The sequence below is a fragment of the Chiloscyllium plagiosum genome, unplaced genomic scaffold, assembly GCF_037043375.1.
Source record: "Chiloscyllium plagiosum isolate Xiang-an unplaced genomic scaffold, Cpla_swu_hap1 HiC_scaffold_28, whole genome shotgun sequence".
Lineage (NCBI taxonomy): Eukaryota > Metazoa > Chordata > Chondrichthyes > Orectolobiformes > Hemiscylliidae > Chiloscyllium > Chiloscyllium plagiosum.
The window spans coordinates 49006425-49015277 of record NW_028270166.1 but is presented as its reverse complement, the minus strand read 5'-3'; positions in this window follow the sequence as shown (position 1 = coordinate 49015277).

Sequence of the window (8853 nt, the reverse complement as noted above, 5' to 3'; positions counted from 1 at the left end):
GGAAAACATCATTCCTGCATCTGATCTGTCCAGCCCTGTTAGAATTTTATACTTTTCAACCAGATCTCTCATCATTCTAAACCATCCCTGCTATCAGCCTAATGAACTGCATTCCCTTCATGAAAAGTATATCCTTTCTTAGGGAGGAAAAATAAAGCTACACACGATACACCAGGTATGGTCTCAGCAAAGCTCTGTTTCATTGTAGTAGGACCTTGTTACTTCGACCATGTGGTGTTGAAAGTGAAAAAGTATGAGTGGGGACAATAGTTTGTGATCAATAGAATTCTTCATGTCCAATGGTTGACCTGATTCAATTAGGCTTCCTGGAGTCCAGAGACAATGTTGAGAACTGCCAAGGTTACTCCTTCCTTTACCACCTGTCACCTCTAATGATTCTGTCCTGCACATGAGACATGACTTACCCAAGCAGAGTAATGAAGCAAGACTGAAATGAAGATTTAATAAACATTGTTCATGGGATGTGGGCTTTGCTGGCTAGGCTAGTCCATCTTTAATGTCCCAGAGAGCAGCTAAGAGTCAACCATGTATCTGTAAGTCTGCAGTCACGCGTAGATTGGACCAAGTATGGATAGCAATTTCCTTCCCTAAAGGATGTTAGTGAACCAGGTGGGTTTTTTCCAACAATTGGTAATGATTACATTCCCTACAGTGTGGAAACAGGCCCTTTTTTAGGTTAGATTAGATTACTTACAGTGTGGAAACAGGCCCTTCAGCCCAACAAGTCCACACTGACCCTCTGAAAAGTAACCCACCCAGACCCATTCCCCTACATTTACACCTGACTGATGCACCTAACACTATGGGCAATTTAGCATGGCCAATTCACCTGACCTGCACATCTTTGGATTGTGGGAGGAAACCCACACAGATACAGGGAGAATGTGCAAACTCCACACAGACAGTGGCCTGAGGTGGGAATTGAACCTTGGTCCCTGGCACCGTGAGACAGCAGTGTGAACCATTGAGCCACCATGCCGCCCCAAAGTAATGGTAATCATTGGAGTCTTCATTCCAGACTTTTATAGAATTCAAAGTTCTCCATCTGCTATTGGTGGGATTCATGGTCAGTATTAGACTCTTAATTCCAGGTGGGATTCAAACCTGGATCCCCAGAACATTACTTGAGTTTCTGGATTAATAGTCTAGCAATAATACCACTGGGCCAAGTACTCCCTTTTCAGGGCTGTTTGGGCTGGGTGTACCTGCCTGTGATAGCCAGGTCTAACAGTTAGGTCAATGCTCAGTAGCTTTGCTTTGTTTCGTAGAAATGTGATTAAACTGAGTGGCTCACTGGACAATTTCAGAGAACAATTGAGAGCCCAGATCTGGAAGGACACATGGGCCAGACTGGGTAACGAAGGTGTGTTTCTTTCCTCAAAAAAACACTTGAGTTTTGTGACATAGCAAAAGGGATTTAATGTTACACCTCCAAATTATTAGTTAATTAACAGAACACCATAAGCAATTCAAGAATTTGACCAGCCACAAGGCTCATCAACTCAACAAACACATCTGTTGCATCACTTGAGCTACCAGGCATTCAATATCCAGTTGGTTTTGGGAATAGCAGGAAACAAAACCAGTGTGCACATTTAGAACATTTGTACCAGCGTTAACCAAGAGCATGTGATGGACTTTGTCTTAATTTTACTTTTAAAAATTATGATGTATGACTTCTGCATTTATTTAGTCACTGTGGTAGAGTGACTGATAAAACTTTTCACTGTATTTTTCATATACAAGTACATGTGACAATAATTTTTTATTGTAGAACATCTAAAAACATATTCAGAGATACAAGATCATTCTCTAGCAATCACTAGATAATGTTGCAAAGTAGGAATGGAAGATTTTCTCTTCTGAACTTGGCGGAAATAGCAAACAAACAGAAACATCCTGGTCTGAATTTGCAGAACCAAAAGTGGGGTCCAAAAGTCGTTTAACTGGATACACAGATAGTGAATCAGCAATGTCAGCATGGACAGCAGGCAGGCTATTTGACCATGACAGTATTCTCATATAAACCTGAGACTATTAGATCGAGGAACAGAATTGGGCCATTTGGCCCATCTAATCTGTTCTGCCATTTGATCAAAGCTGATATGTTTCTTAATCCATTCTCTTGCCTGCTCCCTTACTTAGATTCTTGATTAATAAGGGGATCAATCTCTGACTTAAATACGCTCAATGATTTGGCCTCCACAGCAAAGAGTTCGACAGATTCACCTCTGGCTAAAGAAATCCCTCCTTATCTCAGTTTGAAAAGGCTGTCCCTTCAGTCTGAGGCTGTGCTCTCAGATCCCAGTCTCTCTTACTGGTGGAAACATCTTTTCCATTTCTACTTTATTCAGGTCAGTCAGTATTCTGTAAGTTTCAATCCGGTTCCTCCACCACCTAATCCTTCTAAACTCCATTGATTACAGATCCAGAGTCCTCAACTGCTCTTCATATGACACCGGATCAATCTTTTAAACCTCCTCTAGATCACCTCCAAGGTCAGCTCATCCTTCCTTAGATATGGAGCCCAACATTCAAAATGCTGTGTGTCCAGAGCTTTATACAGCAGTACATCCCCGCTCTTATATTCCAGCTCTCTTGAAATTATGCTAATATTTCATTTGTTTTCCTAACTGCATATTAACCTTAAGAGAATGTTGAACTAGGACTCCCAAGCCCTTTTGTGCTTCAGATTTCAGAAGCTTTTCTCCATTTAGCAAATAGGACTCAGCACCGCCTTCCTAACCTGCAATCTTCTTCCTGACCTCTCCGCCCCCACCCCAGTCTGACCTATCACCCTCACCTTGACCTCTTTTCACCTATCGCATTTCCAACACCCCTCCCCCAAGTCCCTCTTCCCTACCTTTTATCTTAGCCTGCTTTCCTCATTCCTGAAGAAGGGCTTATGCCCGAAATGTCGATTCTCCTGTTCCCTGGATGCTGCCTGACCTGCTGCGCTGTTCCAGCAACACATTTTCAGTTCCATTTAGCAAATAGTCTATGTCTCTATTTTTCTTACGAAAGTGCATAACCTCACACTTTCCCACATTGGATTCAATCTGCCTCTTCTCTGCCACTCCCGTAGCCTATCCAAGTTCTTCTGCAATCTCCACGCTTCTTCAACATTACCTGTCCTCCACCGATCTTTGTGTGATCTGCAAACTTAGCTTGATTTCTTCCTCCTGATCATTCATCTATGTATAACGTGACAACACTGACCCCTATGAAACTTCACTGGTCACCAAATGCCATCTTGAAAAAGACTCCTTCATCCCCATTCGCTGCCTTCTGCCAGTCAGCTCATCCTCTATCCATGCCAGTATCTTGCCCCTAACACCTTGGGCTCTCATCTTATTTAGCAGCCACCTGTGTGGCACCTTGTCAGAGGCCTTCAGGAAATGCAACAGATCACATCCTCCTCAAAGCGCCCTAACAGATTTGTCGGGCACAACTTCCCTTTGGTGAAGCTGTACTGACTCAGACTTATTTTATCATGCACTTCCAAGTAGATTAGATTCCCTACAGTGTGGAAACAGGCCCTTCCGCCCAACCAGTCCATACCGACCCTCTGAAGAGTAACCCACTCAGACCCATTTCCCTCTGACTAATGCACTTAACACTATGGGCAATTTAGCATGGCCAATTCACCTAACCTGCACATCTTTGGACTGTGGGAGGAAACTGGAGCACCTGGAGGAAACCCACGCAGAGAATGTGCAAACTCCACACAGACAGTCACCCAAGGTCTGGAATTGAACCTGGGACCCTGGTGCTGTGAGGCAGCAGTGCTAACCACTGAGCCTCCATGCCACCTAATCTCATCCTTAATAATTAACTCTAAAATCTTACCAACAACTAAGGTCATCATCCTATAATTTTCTGTCTTCTGCCTTCCTCCCTTCTTAAAAATGTGACATTAGTCATTTTTCCAATCCTCTGCAACACTCCTTGACTCCAGTGATTCCTGAAAGGTCACCACCAATGCTCCCACAATCTCCTCAACTATCTCCTGCAAAATCCATGGGTTTAGGCCATCTGATCTGGGTGATTTATCCACCTTCAGATCTTTCAACTTCCCCAGCACGTTCTCCTTAGTGATGGTCACCAAACTCACTTCTGTCCCCTGACTCTTGAAGTTCATGTATGCTACTGGTATTTTCCACTATGAATCTCTCATTTTTCAGGAACAGAGATGACTGAGGTGAGACATAGCAGGGAAACTAACTACAGCACCTTAACTTAACAAAACTCTGCATTTGAAACCTTCTTGCCTACTGAGAGTTTTGGAAGACACTGATGTAGGAAGTTTATTTTTATTGGAGAGAAATGTGAAATAGAGATAATTATTTATGAAATCTTCAAAAAATCTCTGAAGGTTGTTGTATGATGTGTTCAATTGTAAGAGACACATAAATTTAATCTCAATCTCAATGATACTAAAGTCTGCACTGGTTAGTGTTTAAATAATCACCGATTCCCTCTTGACTGTTATAAATTGCCATCATTTCAAGGGATTAAAACAAAACTTTATCACATTTCTCAAACTTCATTAGTGCTTCAGACAGAGTGAATTATTTTGTTTTGAATCTTAAGTAAGTTAATTGCACTAGAAAAAAAGGTTGTACATCTCGTTACAGGATCCCAGTGTTTATATTTTTCTATCTCTTTGTCATTGAGCAATACCTACTCCCACCATTGTGACAATGCTCCACTGGGAATTGATTCAGAGCAAGATATATTAGCTCACCCCATGACTCTGTCCCCCTTGGGCATCTGATCAATTGACTCAATTTCCTTGCTGACATGGAACACCACGTTCAAACTCATATGACTGTATGACACAATTAATTGATATACCAACACATCACTTCAAGGAACAATTTATCAATTGCTGGATTATTAGCTGTTTTTAACAGACGTTTCCTTGTTCATCTTGAGAAATCAATGCAGAAATTTTAAAGTTAATGTAAAATTAGCCACCTCTAATTAAGATTCCTCGCCAATAAGTTATATTTTGGGATTGGAGCTAAATTTCCTGAATATGCAGAGATGGCAAAGTTGTCAAGAGGGTATAAATCATTTAAATTACATTGTAGATTATTTGAGTGGGCAATATCTTGGCAGATGGAATATAACATGGGAAAATGTGACTTGTCCACTTTGATAGGAAGATTTGAAAATATGTTATTTAAATAGACTGAGACTGCAGAATTCTACGGTACAGGGTGTCCCAGAACACGAATCTTAAAAAGTCAGTTTGCAGGTACAAGTGATTAAGAAGAGAAATGGAACATGAGCACTTTTTTGTCAGTGGAATCGAGTATCAAGGTAGGGAAATGTTGCTGCAGCTGCACAGGACCTTAGTGAGACTGCATTCTAGCACACTCTGAACAGTTTTGGTCTCCTGACTTAAGAATGGATATAATTCCATTAGAAACAAATAAGAGAAGGTTCACTCAACCGAATCCTGGGATAGAGAAGTTAGCACATGAGGAAAGGCTGGATAGGTGAGGCCTGTACTAATTAGTTTTAGAAGAATGAGGTGATCTTATTGAAACATAAGAGATCTTGAAGAGATTTGACAGGGTGGATGCCAAGAGGGCAGTGGGGTGGGGTGCTGAATCTAAGGAGTAAAGTTTAAAAATTAGGAGTCTGCCCCTTGAGACTGAGATGAGGAAGAATGTTTTTCTCTCAGAGGATTATTACTCTGTAGAATTCTCCTCCCCAGAGAACAGAGGAAGTTGGATCCTTGAATATAATTAAGGCCAAGTTAGACAGATTTTTGTCAGTCTAGCAAGTCAAAGAGTTACAAGGACAGACAGTAAAGTATTAAACTGAAAAATGTGTTGCTGGAAGAGCGCAGCAGGTCAGGCAGCATCCAAGGAGCAGGAGAATCGACATTTCGGGCATAAGCCCTTCTTCAGGAATGAGGAAGATGTGCCAAGCAGCCTAAGATAAAAGGTAGGGAGGAGGGGCGTTGGGAATGCGATAGGTGGCAGGAGGTTAAGGTGAGGGTGAAAGGCTGGAGAGGGGGTGGGCACGGAGAGGTCGGGAAGAAGATTGCAAGTCAAGAAGGTGGTACTGGGTCTGAGGGTTGGGACTGAGATAAGGTGGGGGGGAAGGGGAAATGAGGAAGTTGGAGAAATCTGCATTCATCCCTTGTGGTTGGAGGGTTCCTATGCGGAAGATGAGGCACTCTTCCTCCAGGCGTCGTGTTGCCATGGTCTGGCGATGGAGGAGGCCAAGGACCTGCATGTCTTGGCAGAGTGGGAGGGGGAGTTAAAGTGTTCAGCCACGGGGCGGTTGGGTTGGTTGGTCCGGGTGTCCCAGAGGTGTTCTCTGAAACGTTCTGCAAGTAGGCGGCCTGTTTCCCCAATGCAGAGGAGGCCATATTGGGTGAAGCGGATGCAGTAAATGATGTGTTTGGAGGTGCAGGTGAATTTGTGATAGATATGGAAGGATCCCTTGGGGCCTTGGAGGGAAGTGAGGGGGGAGGTGTGGGCGCAAGTTTTGCATTTGTTGCGGTTGCAGGGGAATGTGCCGGGAGTGGAGGTTGGGTTGGTGGGGGGTGTGGACCTGACGAGGGAGTCGTAGAGGGAGTGGTCTTTCCAGAACGCTGATAGGGAAGGGATATATATCCTTGGGGTCTGTTTGGAGGTGGTGGAAATGACAAAGGATGATACGATGTATCTGGAGGTTGGTGGGGTGGTAGGTGAGGACCAGTGGGGTTCTGCCCTGGTGGCGACAGCAACACATTTTTCAGCTCTAATCTCCAGCATCTGCAGCCCTCACTTTCTCCTAGAAAAGTATTGAGACCATAATTAGATCCACCGTGACCTTGGTAAATGGCAGAATAGATTTGAGGAGCTGAATGGTTTTGGCTTGCTGCGAATACAGCTAGTTCTCCTAAAAGAGTTTATTAAACACAATTTGGGAATTGTAGACCTTTTTTTAATAAAGCAAATTCCCATTCGCTATTGTGTGATTCCATCCCTGGCACTACCTGAACAGCAGAATCCAGCCTCGGGATCCTCTGTCTGCAAAATATAAATTCAGTGTGTTCAGCTAAAACAGGAATGCAATCAGCTGTGCAAATCTTGAAACTTAGTTTGAAGTTGGAAATTGTAGTCAACATGTAGAAGGAACTTTATTTCAAGCTGGAGGAGCATCTTGAGGAGGTCTGGACTTCAGTATTGGCATCACGTGGTCAGTCAGCTTGTTCACTTTCTGATGAAGAGCTTCATAAAAGGTACAGTGCTGTAGTCAGTGATTTTAGTATTAAAATGTTACATTTACTGTAATATTTCATTCAAATATATGATTTAAAGATTTGCTTAGACTGTGCAATCATTTGTGGTAGGCTATTACTTTTGTTTCCATTTTTACTGATTGTTTGGTGGTTTGCCCCTACCCTGTTTTTTCTATGGACCCCATTATTTATATTGTGCAATTTTCTATCACACCTGAGCGCAACTACTATGTTGTAGGAGAACTGCCTGTATTTGTGAAGAATTACATTCATTACAAAAAATATAAATAATAGTCATTCAATATTGAAATTTAAACTTGCATACTGGGAACACCATCAATCTTATGATGATTAAGAAATATGTTCCATCATTGGACATTTCATTTCAGTTGTCATTGAGAAAATTCATGTTATGTTGGATTTTTGCAGCTATAGAAAATTCAAAGCCAGATTTTAATAAGTCCTGTTGAGGCTAAGGTGATAGGACTACCGTGCTTTCCTGACCATCAGATTATATTGCTAAGTCTCCAGAAGGATATTGGGAAGTTGTGTGGTAAACAAGCTTGTCTACATAGAATTTCCTTCAAACTTCCTCTTCAACACCTCAGAATTACCTCCCAGTTATCCAGAAATTTGGTCAAACAAGCAAATACACTTGGCCAGGCAGATATTTGGAAAGTTGGCAATTTTGTTTTCCAGTAGTTGTTAAACTCAGAGTCATAGAAATGTACAGCACAGGAACAGACCCTTCGGTTCAACCCGTCCATGCCGACCAGATATCCCAAACCAATCTCGTCCCACCTGCCAGCACCCGGCCCATATCCCTCCAAACCCTTCCTATTCATATACCATCCAGATGACTTTTAAATGTTGCAATTGTACCAGCCTCCACCACATCCTCTGGCAGCTCATTCCATACACATACCACCCTCTGTGAGAAAAAGTTGCCCCTTAGGTTTTTTTTATATCTTTCCCCTCTTACCCTAAACCTATGCCCTCTAGTTCTAGATTTCCCCACCCCAGGGAAAAGACTTTGTCTATTTATCCTATCCATGCCCCTCATAATTTTGTAAATCTCAACAAGGTCACCCCTCAGTCTCTGACACTCCAGGGAAAACAGCCCTGGCCTGTTCAGCCTCTCCCTATAACTCAAATCCTCCAACCCTGGCAACATCCTTGTAAATCTTTTCTGAACTCTTTCAAGTTGCACATCTTTCCGATAGGAAGGAGACCAGGATTTCATGCAATATTCCAAAAGTGGCCTAACTAATGTCCTGTACAGTTGCAACATGACCTCCCAACTCCTGTACTCAATACTCTGACCAACAAAGGAAAGCATACCAAACGCCTTCTTCACTATCCTATCTACCTGCGATCCACTTTCAAGGAGCTATGAACCTGCACTCCAAGGTCTCTTTGTTCAGCAACACTTCCTAGGACCTTACCATTAAGTGTATAAGTCCTGCTAAGATTTGCTTTCCCAAAATGCAGCACCTCGCATTTATCTAAATTAAATTCCATTTGCCACTTCTCAGCCCATTGGCCCATCTGATCAAGATCCTGTTGTAATCTGAGGTAACCTT